Source organism: Choloepus didactylus, chromosome 2 (genome assembly GCF_015220235.1).
Source record: "Choloepus didactylus isolate mChoDid1 chromosome 2, mChoDid1.pri, whole genome shotgun sequence".
Taxonomy (NCBI): Eukaryota; Metazoa; Chordata; class Mammalia; order Pilosa; family Megalonychidae; genus Choloepus; species Choloepus didactylus.
Window position 1 is genome coordinate 235,952,688 of NC_051308.1, and position 14,108 is coordinate 235,966,795.

The window sequence follows — 14,108 nt, forward strand, 5'->3', positions numbered from 1 at the left end:
AAAATGCCCATGCTCCAGGGCTTTCACCACGGAACCAGGATCTGCAAGAGTTTACAGATGAATGATATGGCTTTGAAACTACATATCTAGACAGAAATATCAAACAAGATATAAAGTGAAGACACTTAAAAGTTAATCTGATCTCTACCTAAGCCTACTTGAAAGGTGAAATCACTGCCCTCCCCCCTACGTGGGATCAGACACCCAGGGGAGTGAATCTCCCTGGCAACGTGGAATATGACTCCCGGGGAGGAATGTAGACCTGGCATCGTGGGACGGAGAACATCTTCTTGACCAAAAGGGGGATGTGAAAGGAAATGAAATAAGCTTCAGTGGCAGAGAGATTCCAAAAGGAGCCGAGAGGTCACTCTGGTGGGCACTCTTACGCACAATTTAGGCAACCCTTTTTAGGTTCTAAAGAATTGGGGTAGCTGGTGGTAGATACCTGAAACTATCAAACTACAACCCAGAACCCATGAATCTTGAAGACAATTGTATAAAAATGTAGCTTATGAGGGGTGACAATGGGATTGGGAAAACCATAAGGACCACACTCCCCTTTGTCTAGTTTATGGATGGATGAGTAGAAAAATAGGGGAAGGAAACAAACAAACAAACAGACAAAGGTACCCAGTGTTCTTTTTTACTTCAATTGCTCTTTTTTACTTTAATTATTATTCTTGTTATTTTTGTGTGTGTGCTAATGAAGGTGTCAGGGATTGATTTAGGTGATGAATGTACAACTACATAATGGTACTGTGAACAATCGAATGTACGATTTGTTTTGTATGACTGCATGGTATGTGAATATATCTCAATAAAATGAAGATTAAAAAAAAAAGTTAATCTGAGTCTCTTTTTTTAAAATTCAGTTTTATTGAGATATATTCACATCCCATACAATCACCCACAGTGCACAATCAACTGTTCACAGTACCATCACATAGTTGTGCATTCATCACCACAATTAACCCTTGAACATTTTCACCACTCAATAAAATAAAAATAAGAAATAAAAACAAAAGTAAAAAAGAACACCCAAAACATCCCACCCCCTTTCCCCCCTATTTTTCATTTAAATTTTGTCCCCATTTTTCTAGTCATCTGAATATACACTGAATAAAGGCAGTGTGAGCCACAAGCCTTTCACAATCACAGTTACATTGTGTAAGCTACGTAGTTTTACAATCATCTTCAAGAATCGAGGTATTTCCTTCTACCTATTCCAACACACCAAAAACTACAAAGGGGTATCTATATGACATATAAGAATACCCTCCAGAATGACCTCGTGACTCCATTTGAAATCTCTCAGCCACTGAAATTTTATTTTGTTTCATTTCTCTTCCCCCTTTGGTAAGGAAGGCTTTGTCAATCCCACAGTGCCAGATCCAGGCTCATCTCCAGGAGTCATTTCCCGCATTGCCAGGGAGATTTATACCCCTGGGAGTCATGTCCCACCTAGGGGGAGGGCAGTGAGTTCACCTGCCGAGTTGGCTTAGCTAGAGAGAGAGGCCACATCTGAGCAGCAAAGAGGTTCTCTGGGGGAGACTCTTGTAGCCTGAGCCTCTTGATTCTACTTTCTTCTCTATGATAGGAATGAAATTTCACGATGAACGCCACAGGAAATTTTATAAAGAAGTCAGGATCATCAGTATCTACAGCGTAACTATACTAGTTTGGGTTTTTCTTAAAGAAAAACTGCACATGTGAATTGTATCACTATTTTTTATTGTCTCTTGTTATTTATCAATTTTATAAGTGATTAGTATTTTGTAGTTTCATCCAGATATTCATTTTTATTATTTTCAATGTCTAACATTTTAGCTTAAAAATCAGTTTTATCATATTTAAACAGGTTTAGTAGTTCTGTTTTGATGTGTGACTTTTAAAAGCTCTTTAAATTGTAATTCAGTTTTACAATTATTTGTTGAATACCTGAGCTGATGATCATGCTGTGCTTGTACCTTCAGGATATTCAGAGACTGGTTAGCCATTGTCCCTGCCTTCAAGAAGTTTATTACTTTAAATATATAAATATTTAGGATAATAATTCTAAATATAGATGCACATATTTAAAGTAGTAGTAACAGCTCAGTGATAGCAGCAAGAGCAGTAATAATTGATAGCATATTTGAACATTTACTACATGTTGTGTATAAACATTATCTTAATTATTGAGAATGGGGAGGGATAAATTCCTCAAAGAAAAATCAGTTTAGTTTTGGGGAGATAGCAGTAGGCAGGGAAGATGCTGGCAAAGCAAACCACAAATGGCACCTACAAGAGTTACAGCTTTAATAAAGTTAATTTTTATAAAGCTTATTATAGTTTTTATGTAAATAACTTTGGCATCATGGTTAGCCCTGTCTTGTTGATGAAATAAACTCAGGCATACACAGTGTGTTATTTGAAGGATGTGTTCCGGAGACAGATTACTCGAGCTCATGTTCTGGCTTCATTATTGGCAGGTTACGTGATGTCAAATAAGTTACAAATTTCTTCTAAGCTTCAATTCCTTTAGCTGTTAAGTTGGCGATAGGATTAAATGAGATAAAATAAGTAAATCACTTCACATGCTGCTTGATTTATAGAAATGTTAGCTACTATCATCATTTATCTTATGGTAGCAGAGTTGGAATTTAACTGACATAGCTCCAATTACACTTTCCCTACTAACACACAGCCTTCTGCTCTTGGCTATCAAAAGTTACATGGATATTCTGATTTGGAAACCAGCACTGCCTCAGGAATTCCTGCTGGCACTAAATGCTGCATTTCAAAAATCAGAATATGGAAAATGAAATGCAGGTCAGCGTGGTAGAGGAAGGGTTCAGATGGCATGCTGGGTGGGTTATGGCCCATTACATTTCCACACAGCACCTTAGGTTTGAAAGTTTCCAGAGGGCTTTGTGAAACTACCTATTCTAATGTCTGGGAACATTAGAAACCACCTATTCTAATGTCTGGCTTCCCCCTGGGAAACCACCAGCCACAAAGAAAAATAAGCTATTGGCCAGTTATCTGAGCTCTGCCTGTTATCCCCAGGAACCCCAAAACTCATTATTGAGGCTTTGTCGCCACCAGAATCAGACGACTTCTGCCAAGTAATTTAACGGGCAAGCGTCCATTCATTCATCTCCCTCTATGAGCCGGGTTCTGTGCTACCCACTGGGGATGTGAAATGAATTGAATGAATAACCCCATCTTCTTTAAATAGAGAAAGGCCAACAGAAAGAAAGAAGTTTGAAGTTCGATGGAGCAAAATCTGTTATTTGCCTACCCAGGGTCTAGACCCTGCTTTCTCTTACCTATTGGAACCCAGATTTTGTCCAGGCACGCTGCCCAACCCAGTCCCAGAGATAGAGGTGGAAGGGTCAAACCAACCACAACAATCCCATTCCCTTTGTGATGATTGTTGGAGAAACCAGATCTAAGCCAATCAGTGTGTGGCATTTTTCCTGGAAACATTTATTGGGCTGGGATTGGGCAGATGACCTACATGATGGAACCAATTAGAGCAAAGGGAAGGAATTAAATCCCATAGTTCTTGGAGAGTCTATCTCTCTCTCTCTCTCCCTCTGTCTCTCCCTCTCTCTCTCTCTCTCTCCTGCTAGATATGAAAAAAAAGCCTATCACCCCAATCTTATGTGGCAGTCACTTGTGACTGCAAGTGAACAGCTTGAACATAATACACAGAAAAGTGGGGAGAACCAAGAGAACCATAAAGGAACCCAGCCCTGATGTTCCCATCCCAGGACCTGCCCCCACTCCAGATCAGTGCTGTTCAATGGAGAGAGATTATTGTGAGCCCATAGGTAATTTAAAATTTTCTAGTAGCCATATTAAGAAGAGTATGAAAAAATAGATATCACTGTAACTTGCGCTGTGTAAAATATTCAAATAAACACACAACAATGATGTATTGATTCAGAGAAAAAAGCCATTAGAGTGGAATCAGTCTTTTGACATCAACTAGATTGGTGATATGTTCATGTGTAAACAAATCACTAGAAATGTCACACCCTCAACACGTGACTACAGTACATCAGCTTACACTATGCAACAGCTAGAGTGAAATGAAGTCTTACCCAAATAATAAAACAGTAACAATGGAAAAATACTTTCCATTAATAAAGGCTGCTTCCATTTTAGAATTTAAACTTCAATTAATTAAAATAAAATAAAATTTAAAATTCAGTTCCTCAGTCATACTGGCCAAATTTCAAATTCTCAATAGTAGCTACACATGGCTGATGGCTACAGGTAGCTGGTGACTAGATTTGGACAGTGCAGCTCTAGATTTCTTGTTATACGAGAGGAGAGCTTTTGTTACCTTCATCCTAGGACATTCTAACTGATACAGTTGCTTATGGTTGTATTGCTGATCTTCAGTGCCAAATGATTTATCAATATAAAAATAGATATCAGAATAACATAATCATTTGGCTTTAAGTGAATTCATATTGTTAAGAGGATTTTAAACAGTGTTTGCTTAGGAGAAGGAAGGTCAGCTACAGTTTTCTTCTCTTAATGGCTTTAGTTTAACCTGCCCACAACCAGGTGAGTATGAATTCCACAGTATAACACCCCTGCCTTGTTCACTCATCATCCCTTTGTTTTTCCTCTGACATTTATTATTTTCCTCTCTTTTGTTTCTCCTTTCTCTTACGGCTGAAAGTGGAACACAAAAATTTGTTATCAACATGAAACTACACATTTCAGAAAGAGGTTTCAAGTAAAACAGATGGCTATCTACTTCTTTACTCTCCTCCTCTTGCCTCAAACCTGAATCTTAACTCACTTTCAAGTATATTGGAATATTTACTGCTGCATTTTCTTCATTTGAGCCAGAATTATATGTACCACAATTTTATTTTGCTGTAGTCAAAACAGATTGGAGAATAAATCCATTTTTATATGGTAGCAAAAACTGGTATCTAAACATTTCAGTCCAGTAATATTATTCTCTTTAACATCTAGGAAAGGGAAGAAAGTTTTTCACGAAGTCCTCTCATTAGTAATTTCTTGAGGACAAAGGCTTTGCATGCATAATGCACTAATCTCTCACCACAACTGCTTTATCAATGTTTCAAAGACATACCCTGACAACAATGTCAAGGGACAATCAATAAGTCCAAACTTTTGTAATATTAATAACAATAGTAATACTAACTGTCATTTATTGAACACCTACTCTGTGCCAACTGCTTAACATGCATTATCATGTCTAATCTTTGCACCATGAGAAAATGTAAGAGATGAAAATTAGGGTTGAAAGTAATATAAACTAACTCTGCCTAATTCTAGATATTAATACAAAGGGGAAAGAGACTCCTTGCAAGGATACTGGGGTAGCTCATGAACTCCTAGGAAGAGCTGCACTATCAAGGTCAGTAAAGGACAGGAACCAGGCATCTCTCAGGACCTCAGCTGCAGAAATTCAAGAGACCACTTCCTAGACTCCTGCCATCAGTGGGAGTCAATTCCAATTGTTTTCAGGCTGAAAAATTTCCCTCAAGAGACACCCACATAAAATCCCTGAGACCTGTGAATGTTACCTTGTTTGGGATAAAAAAATCTTTGCAGATATAAGTAAGTTAAGGATCTTGAGATGAGATTAATACCAGATTACTCTGGTGGGCCCTAATTCCAGTGTCTTATAAAAGAGGCACAGAGGGGAAGACAGAGAGGAGAAGGGGAGACAATGTGACCATGGAGGCAGAGACTGAAGTAATGGGGCCACAGGTCAGAGACCCCCGACAGCCCCCAGAGCGTGGAAGAGGCACAGGGCAGTCTCCCCTAGAGCCCTCAGAGAGTGTGCAGCCCTGCCAGTACCTTGGTTTTGGACTTGTAGCCTCCAAAACTGTGGGGAGATAAGTATAGCTGTTGTCCTAAGCCACCAGGCTTGTGGTAATTTGTTGCAGCAGCCATATTTAGCTAACACAGCATCTACTGGGCCCAAACTGGTTTGGGTGTCTGGCCACTGGACCAGCCGAGTGGCACGTCACTGGACTAGACCTGGCTTCGGGAGGCCCTTCCTTGAGAATCTGCTGTTCTTAGAGAAAGAAAAGTAGTTGAGAGCCTGGAAGCCATCCCAAGCAATGCAGATTACAGGTGGGTATCATTGTCTCATCCCTACGGATGAGCAAAATGGAGAGCCCAGAGAGTTTAAGTCATTTGCCCAAGGTCACTGTTAGGATTGAAAGCTAGGTCTGCCTGGCATAAAGCCCATGCTCTTCATGAATTATTGCATTTCATTGTCCTTTGTGTTTCTACATCCATCCCAAAGACTAGCACAATGCTTTGTACACAGAAAAAAGACTCAATAGAAGTTCACCAAATGAATGTTCACAGCAACTGCAAATTAAAGTTATGGCATTTACTACTTATAATGGTATCTAAGAGTCTCCCCCAGAGATCCTCTTTTGTTGCTCAGATGTGGCCTCTCTCTCTAAGCCCACTCGGCAGGTGAACTCACTGCCCTCCCCACTATGTGGGACATGACTCCCAGGGATGAGCCTGGACCCGGCATCACGGGATTGAGAAAGCCTTCTTGACTAAAAGGGGAAAGAGAAATGAAACAAAATAAAATTTTAGTAGCTGAGAGATTTCAAATATAGTTGACAGGTCATTCTGGAGGGGTTTTTTATGCATTATATAGCTATCCCTTTTGTAGTTTTTAGTGTATTCTAATAGCTAGAAGGAAATACCTGAAACTGTTGAACTGCAAATGTGTAGCCTTGATTCTTGAAGATGATTATATAACTATGTATCTTACATGGTGTGACTGTGTGATTGTGAAAAACTTATGGCTCATACTCCCTTTATCCAGTATATGGACAGGTGAGTAGAAAAATGGGGACAAAAATTAATTGAAAAATAGGGTTGGTTTGGGGGGATGGGATGCTTAGGTGTTCTTTTTTACTTTTATTTTTATTCTTATTTTAATTTTTTGGAGTAATGAAAGTGTTCAAAAATTGATTGTGGTGTTGAAGCACAACTGTATGATGTTACTGTGAACAACTGAATGTACATTGTGGATGATTGTATGGCATGTGAATATATCTCAATAAAACGGAATTAAAAAACAAATAAACAAAAAAGTTATGGCATTTAAAAATATATAACAAACATGGGCCTATGTGTAGGTTTTAGATATATCTTGTCTTTGGCAAGCCAAAATGTAATATTAAAAAGGCAAATAAATAAGCAGCATCCAATCTACCTTGTGCCAAAGTGAGAGCCCACAACATATCAGACATCCTGGGGCACCATTGGGATCGTTCTCCCAGATGATTGCAGCCTGTTTGCTTCAGGAGAAAGCAATGATGAAAATATGTTGTGGTGGCTCCGAGTTGTGTACCCCAGAAAAAACATGTTCTTAATCTTTATCCATTCCTATGGGTGTGAACCCATTGTAAATAGGACATTTTAAACATGTTATTTGTAGTCAAGGTGGGACCAGCAGAATCACTTTAGGCTTTCATCCAGATTATTGGAGACCTATATAAGCACAATTAAATCAGACAGAGAAAGAGAAACCAGGGGGAGCAGCCAGAAGCCGGATGTCAACAAAACCCCCAGGAAAAAGAAGACATCTCCACATGCATTGCCATGTGAAGGAAAAGCCAAGGGACCCCTAAGACTGCCGACCAGCCAGGAGACACCAACGCTGGGAGGAAGCAAACCTTCTAGCCTCTGAAAACATGAGCTGATAAATTCCCGTTGTTACCACAACCCTGTTTGAGCAGCTAGGAAACCAATACATATGTTTCGGCATGCATTTTGAGATATGGAAATGTAAAAATAGTTTTGATTTTTATAGAGATACAGTTATATCCTTTAATTATCATTTCATTTTTAAAACTACAGGAGCTGCAGTAGTTGGTTTGATTAATATAAGGGAAATTGTTTCAGCAAATGTATTATGCCATTATTCATATGTAACCTTGTTGGCAATTGTAAATTTGTATCTTCGCTGTGTTGTCTCAATTCACACATGTACTGTGTGCATGGGCACACGCACACACACACACACACACACACACACACACACACAAAGATCAATGGCTCAGTGGTTCCAGGCATTAAAATAGAAAGAAAATAGTTGTGCAAAATTATAACAATATTATGATATAAGTGATGAACTAATCCCCAGTGGGAGTATGGGATGTGAATTTGTGTGTGCTGGGACAAGTGAATCTTCAAAGGTGATGACATTCAATAAGAAGAAAAAGAAAAGTATGACTATGATGTTGAATATCTGAAAACTCAATTTTACTGAGTGGATAATCCATTCTCTTTTAATCATAATGCATTATGCGTTATAAAACTGTCTGATAGTCGATTGTATAAAAATATAGCTTATGAGGGGTGACAATGTGATTGGGAAAGCCATGTGGATCACACTCCCCTTTGTCCAGTATCTGGATGGATGAGTAGAAAAATGGGGGTTAAAAAAAAAAACAAAAACAAAAACAAAACAAAACAAAAAACCCAGGAATGACTGGATTTAGACCCTCTGCTCCACCATTTACTATCTGCGTGACTGAGCAGATCATTTAACCTCTCTGTGCCTCAGCTATTTCATCTATAAAGTGAGAATGGGTAGAAAGCCAGGAACTGCGTGAACTGGACACCACAGAGCAATCTGACTTTGGGCATACTTCATACAACACTCATGAAAACGTGGAACTGCTGAGATCAGTGAAATCTGTAAGTTTTTGCGGCCAGGGGACCCGCGCCCCTCCCTGCCAGGCTCAGTCCCGTGGGAGGAAGGGCTGTCAGCTCCGGGAAGGAGAAGGGAGAACTGCAGTGGCAGCCCTTATCGGAAACTCATTCTACTGATCCAAACTCCAACCATAGATAGACTGAGACCAGACACCAGAGAATCTGAGAGCAGCCAGCCCAGCAGAGAGGAGACAGGCATAGAAAAAAAACAACACGAAAAACTCCAAAATAAAAGCGGAGGATTTTTGGAGTTCTGGTGAACATAGAAAGGGAAAGGGCAGAGCTCAGGCCCTGAGGCACATATGCAAATCCCGAAGAAAAGCTGATCTCTCTGCCCTGTGGACCTTTCCTTAATGGCCCTGGTTGCTTTGTCTCTTAGTATTTCAATAACCCATTAGATCTCTGAGGAGGGCCGTTTTTTTTTTTTTTTTAATCCTTTTTTCTTTTTCTAAAACAATTACTCTAAGAAGCCCAATACACAAAGCTTCAAAGACTTGCAATTTGGGCAGGTCAAGACAAGAGCAGAACTAAGAGAGCTCTGAGACAAAAGGCAATAATCCAGTAGCTGAGAAAATTCACTAAACACCACAACTTCCCAAGAAAAGGGGGGTGTCTGCTCACAGCCATCATCCTGGTGGACAGGAAACACTCCTGCCCATCGCCAGCCCCATAGCCCAGAGCTGCCCCAGACAACCCAGTGTGATGGAAGCGCTTCAAATAACAGGCACACACCACAAAACTGGGCATGGACATGAGCCTTCCCTGCAACCTCAGCTGATTGTCCCAGAGTTGGGAAGGTGGAGCAGTGTGAATTAACAAAGCCCCATTCAGCCATCATTTCAGCAGACTGGGAGCCTCCCTACACAGCCCAGCAGCCCAGAACTGCCCTGGGGGGACGGCACTCACCTGTGACATAGCACAGTCATCCCTCAACAGAGGACCCGGAGTGCACAGCCTGGAAGAGGGGCCCACTTGCAAGTCTCAGGAGCCATACGCCAATACCAAGGACTTGTGGATCAGTGGCAGAGACAAACTGTGGCAGGACTGAACTGAAGGATTAGACTATTGCACTAGCTTTAAAACTATAGGATCACCAGGGAGATTTGATTGTTAGGGCCACCCCCCCTCCCTGACTGCCCAGAAACACGCCCCACATACAGGGCAGGCAACACCAAATACACACGCAAGCTTGGTACACCAATTGGACCCCACAAGACTCACTCCCCCACTCACCAAAAAGGCTAAGCAGGGGAGAACTGGCTTGTGGAGAACAGGTGGCTCGTGGACGCCACCTGCTGGTTAGTTAGAGAAAGTGTACTCCACGAAGCTGTAGATCTGATAAATTAGAGATAAGGACTTCAATAGGTCTACAAACCCTAAAAGAACCCTATCAAGTTCAGCAAATGCCACGAGGCCAAAAACAACAGAAAATTATAAAGCATATGAAAAAACCAGACGATATGGATAACCCAAGCCCAAGCACCCAAATCAAAAGACCAGAAGAGACACAGCACCTAGAGCAGCTACTCAAAGAACTAAAGATGAACAATGAGACCATAGTACGGGAGATAAAGGAAATCAAGAAGACCCTAGAAGAGCATAAAGAAGACATTGCAAGACTAAATAAAAAAATGGATGATCTTATGGAAATTAAAGAAACTGTTGACCAAATTAAAAAGACCCTGGACACTCATAGTACAAGACTAGAGGAAGTTGAACAATGAATCAGTGACCTGGAAGATGACAGAATGGAAAATGAAAGCATAAAAGAAAGAATGGGGAAAAAATTGAAAAAATCGAAACAGACCTCAGGGATATGATAGATAATATGAAACGTCCAAATATAAGACTCATTGGTGTCCCAGAAGGGGAAGAAAAGGGTAAAGGTCTAGGAAGAGTATTCAAAGAAATTGTTGGGGAAAACTTCCCAAATCTTCTAAACAACATAAATACACAAATCATAAATGCTCAGCGAACTCCAAATAGAATAAATCCAAATAAACCCACTCCAAGACATATACTGATCACACTATCAAACACAGAAGAGAAGGAGCAAGTTCTGAAAGCAGCAAGAGAAAAGCAATTCACCACATACAAAGGAAACAGCATAAGACTAAGTAGTGACTACTCAGCAGCCACCATGGAGGCAAGAAGGCAGTGGCACGATATATTTAAAATTCTGAGTGAGAAAAATTTCCAGCCAAGAATACTTTATCCAGCAAAGCTCTCCTTCAAATTTGAGGGAGAGCTTAAATTTTTCACAGACAAACAAATGCTGAGAGAATTTGCTAACAAGAGACCTGCCCTACTGGAGATACTAAACGGAGCCCTACAGACAGAGAAACAAAGACAGGACAGAGAGACTTGGAGAAAGGTTCAGTACTAAAGAGATTCGGTATGGGTACAATAAAGGATATTAATAGAGAGAGGGGAAAAATATGACAAACATAAACCAAAGGATAAGATGGCTGATTCAAGAAATGCCTTCACGGTTATAACGTTGAATGTAAATGGATTAAACTCCCCAATTAAAAGATATAGATTCGCAGAATGGATCAAAAAAAACGAACCATCAATATGTTGCATACAAGAGACTCATCTTAGACACAGGGACACAAAGAAACTGAAAGTGAAAGGATGGAAAAAAATATTTCATGCAAGCTACAGCCAAAAGAAAGCAGGTGTAGCAATATTAATCTCAGATAAAATAGACTTCAAATGCAGGGATGTTTTGAGAGACAAAGAAGGCCACTACGTACTAATAAAAGGGGCAATTCAGCAAGAAGAAATAACAATCGTAAATGTCTATGCACCCAACCAAGGTGCCACAAAATACATGAGAGAAACACTGGCAAAAATAAAGGAAGCAATTGATGTTTCCACGATAATTGTGGGAGACTTCAACACATCACTCTCTCCTATAGATAGATCAACCAGACAGAAGACCAATAAGGAAATTGAAAACCTAAACAATCTGATAAATGAATTAGATTTAACAGACATATACAGGACATTACATCCCAAATCACCAGGATACACATACTTGTCTAGTGCTCATGGAACTTTCTCCAGAATAGATCATATGCTGGGACATAAAACAAGCCTCAATAAATATAAAAAGATTGAAATTATTCAAAGCACATTCTCTGACCACAATGGAATACAATTAGAAGTCAATAACCATCAGAGACTTAGAAAATTCACAAATCCCTGGAGGTTAAACAACACACTCCTAAACTATCAGTGGGTTAAAGAAGAAATAGCAAGAGAAATTGCTAAATATATAGAGACGAATGAAAATGAGAACACAACATACCAAAACCTATGGGATGCAGCAAAAGCAATGCTAAGGGGGAAATTTATAGCACTAAACGCATATATTAAAAAGGAAGAAAGAGCCAAAATCAAAGAACTAATGGATCAACTGAAGAAGCTAGAAAATGAACAGCAAACCAATCCTAAACCAAGTACAAGAAAAGAAATAACAAGTATTAAAGCAGAAATAAATGACATAGAGAACAAAAAAACAATAGAGAGGATAAATATCACCAAAAGTTGGTTCTTTGAGAAGATCAACAAGATTGACAAGCCCCTAGCTAGACTGACAAAATCAAAAAGAGAGAAGACCCATATAAACAAAATAATGAATGAAAAAGGTGACATAACTGCAGATCCTGAAGAAATTAAAAAAATTATAAGAGGATATTATGAACAACTGTATGGCAATAAACTGGACAATGTAGAAGAAATGGACAATTTCCTGGAAACATATGAGCAACCTAGACTGACCAGAGAAGAAATAGAAGACCTCAACCAACCCATCACAAGCAAAGAGATCCAATCAGTCATCAAAAATCTTCCCACAAATAAATGCCCAGGGCCAGATGGCTTCACAGGGGAATTCTACCAAACTTTCCAGAAAGAACTGACACCAATCTTACTCAAACTCTTTCAAAACATTGAAGAAAATGGAACACTACCTAACTCATTTTATGAAGCTAACATCAATCTAATACCAAAACCAGGCAAAGATGTTACAAAAAAGGAAAACTACCGGCCAATCTCCCTAATGAATATAGATGCAAAAATCCTCAACAAAATACTTGCAAATCGAATCCAAAGACACATTAAAAAAATCATACACCATGACCAAGTGGGGTTTATTCCAGGCATGCAAGGATGGTTCAACATAAGAAAATCAATCAATGTATTACAACACATTAACAAGTCAAAAGGGAAAAATCAATTGATCATCTCAATAGATGCTGAAAAAGCATTTGACAAAATCCAACATCCTTTTTTGATAAAAACACTTCAAAAGGTAGGAATTGAAGGAAACTTCCTCAACATGATAAAGAGCATATATGAAAAACCCACAGCCAGCATAGTACTCAATGGTGAGAGACTGAAAGCCTTCCCTCTAAGATCAGGAACAAGACAAGGATGCCCGCTGTCACCACTGTTATTCAACATTGTGCTGGAAGTGCTAGCCAGGGCAATCCGGCAAGACAAAGAAATAAAAGGCATCCAAATTGGAAAGGAAGAAGTAAAACTGTCATTGTTTGCAGATGATATGATCTTATATCTAGAAAACCCTGAGAAATCGACGATACAGCTACTAGAGCTAATAAACAAATTTAGCAAAGTAGCGGGATACAAGCTTAATGCACATAAGTCAGTAATGTTTCTATATGCTAGAAATGAACAAACTGAAGAGACACTCAAGAAAAAGATACCATTTTCAATAGCAACTAAAAAAATCAAGTCCCTAGGAATAAACTTAACCAAAGATGTAAAAGACCTATACAAAGAAAACTACATAACTCTACTAAAAGAAATAGAAGGGGACCTTAAAAGATGGAAAAATATTCCATGTTCATGGATAGGAAGACTAAATGTCATTAAGATGTCAATTCTACCCAAACTCATCTACAGATTCAATGCAATCCCAATCAAAATTCCAACAACCTACTTTGCAGACTTGGAAAAGCTAGTTATCAAATTTATTTGGAAAGGGAAGATGCCTCGAATTGCTAAAGACACTCTAAAAAAGAAAAACGAAGTGGGAGGACTTACACTCCCTGACTTTGAAGCTTATTATAAAGCCACAGTTGCCAAAACAGCATGGTACTGGCACAAAGATAGACATATAGACCAATGGAATCGAATTGAGAATTCAGAGATAGACCCTCAGATCTATGGCCGACTGATCTTTGATAAGGCCCCCAAAGTCACTGAACTGAGTCATAATGGTCTTTTCAACAAATGGGGCTGGGAGAGTTGGATATCCATATCCAAAAGAATGAAAGAGGACCCCTACCTCACCCCCCACACAAAAATTAACTCAAAATGGACCAAGGATCTCAATATAAAAG